General features: G+C 44.7%; 1 long non-coding RNA gene across 1 annotated transcript; it reads right to left on the bottom strand.

Moving 5' to 3' along the window:
- Positions 1-517: 517 nt before the first annotated feature.
- LOC130021821 (uncharacterized) lies at positions 518-1610 on the bottom strand. The gene is made up of 3 exons (XR_008792201.1): positions 1357-1610; positions 1054-1129; positions 518-816 (listed from the first exon to the last, which is right to left on the bottom strand). It is a non-coding gene; the product is annotated as an uncharacterized LOC130021821 (long non-coding RNA).
- Positions 1611-2082: the final 472 nt, after the last annotated feature.

Below are 2082 nucleotides of genomic sequence, written 5' to 3'. Positions count from 1 at the left end.
AGGCCAGAAGTCCTTGAGGTTAAACGATGCACAGAGAGAAGAGGAATTTTCTGTAGATAATCCACTCTTTGGGTGTCCTCGCTCTGTGTTCAGGGATTACTCTTAGTGGTACTTGTGGTACTTAGTGGTACTTGAGGGACCATAAGTGGTACCGGGGATAGAATTGGGGTTTGCTATGTGCAAGGCAAACACCTTATTCACGTTGCAGCATCTCTCCAACCCATCAATAGTACACACTTTATTAATGCCAAGAAAAGAAGTGGCTTTTGTTTGCTTTGATATGGTGAAGCAGAATAGGATTTTTGTTTTGTTTTGGAGCCACACCTGAGAACTTATTCTTGGCTTTGCATTTAGGAATCTAAATGCTGCTCAGGGGACCTTATGGGATGCTAAGGATCAAACCCAGGTCCACCCCCTGCAAGGCAAACACCTTACCTGCTGTACCATCTCTCTGGTCGCAGAATAACTCTTTTTTTTTTGGTTTAAAAGAAATTTACTTAGAGAAATGTGAGGGGAGAGAAAGTGAGAGATACATATTCTGGAGAGAATATGAGCTTCTCCAGAGTAAAAACAGCTAACAATGACTATAGGGAGAAGGTTATATACGGTTTCTCCAGATTGTCTTGACCTGGAGTTCTCTGCATACATGAAAGGTAATCTGGTTGTTGACATGGAAAACCTTTGATTCTTGGATGGTCTTTTCATGTTCCACCAGGATCTTTAGATTCTCCTGTCGCTTCTCCTTTGCTGAGGGGGTCCACCCTTCTCTGGATGGTGCTTCAGTTTCTCCATCTCCAAAGAACTCAGGATTTGCATCTTAAAAGAAAGGTGCTCTTCATGCCTTTGGGCTACTTCAGAGGCGGGCATTTTCTTCTTATTTTATCATTTCCCAAGAACTCATTACCAGTCACCACCCCCCTGTCTGTCTGCCTGCAATATTTCCTCCTATACCTGTAAGAGATTGAGGCCCTTAACATTTTTAAGGGGTACATTTAAGCCAGAAAGGCCTGGCTTCTGTAACTGCTTCCTGCTGGCAAAGGGCACAGAACTTACCTGTGTAAGAGAGTGAAATCTCGTGGTAACTTAGTGTTAATGGGGCCCAGGCAGTTGGTTCCAGAGGTGTCAAAGGCTGAAAGAGAAATCAGATAGATGAGAAAGCATTTAAAATATTAGGCCCAAGAGGAGAAGAAAGACTTTCCCTGGTTCAAGGACAAAGTGTTATACACTGTTGTTCTTTTGTTTTGTTTTGTTTTTCTGCTTTCTGATTAGTCTGTTGTAAAGTAACATATTAGCTTCTGTTTCTGTTGGCCTTTTGTACAAAGATATGTTCAGATTTTTAAAAAAAAGTGTACTTACCTTTTAGTGTTTTCTTCAAGTCCTCACTCAAGAGGTTCACAGCAGTTGTTCGATTTGCTCTCTGTTGAGTCTGATGGCGTAGACAGAGCTGATTTTACCCTGCAAACTTTCACAGGTTGTCTTCCCTTCTCCTGGAGAACTATCTCTGAAGTTTCTTCACTTTTCCTCCAGAGTGGCTTGCCAATTATGTTGCGGGTGACTTGGGTGAAAGTGGATGAGGGAAGTAGCCTTGAGAAAACAGTGTTTCCTCCTCCTCTCTGCTTCACCCACTTGGCCACCTGGGGACATGCCTGGCATGGGTCAGCACTAGTAAAGTCAGCCACTGATACCAGTGAATGTTTGTGTCCCGCCAGCCCTGGGAGTCAGCCAGCAAGTTATGCCCGGAGCCCACTTGTGCCTGGCACAGGAATGATCCCCATCACCTGCGTTCACTGGGAGCTCTGGACCCAGGTTGGAGCAAAAGAATTGCTCTTTGCAGGAAAAAGGAAAGTCAGTCCTCACCTTGGCATGGGCGTTCCAGGAGCACTGCCTTCCTCTAAAGAAGAGAATTTCAGGAGGAGGCAAAACAGTGAAGCCAAATAGTTTTTTGTTTTGTTTTGTTTTTCTTTTTTGGTCACACCCAGCAATGCACAGGGGTCACTCCTGGCTCTGCACTCAGGAATTACTCCTGGCAGTGCTTGGAGGACCATGTGGGATGCTGGGAATCGAACCTGGGTTGGCCCTGTG

Source organism: Sorex fumeus, unplaced genomic scaffold (genome assembly GCF_029834395.1).
Source record: "Sorex fumeus unplaced genomic scaffold, SorFum_2.1 ptg000018l, whole genome shotgun sequence".
NCBI classification, from domain to species: Eukaryota; Metazoa; Chordata; class Mammalia; order Eulipotyphla; family Soricidae; genus Sorex; species Sorex fumeus.
Note: the sequence above shows the minus strand (reverse complement) of the source record. Positions and strands in the feature narration are given on the sequence as shown.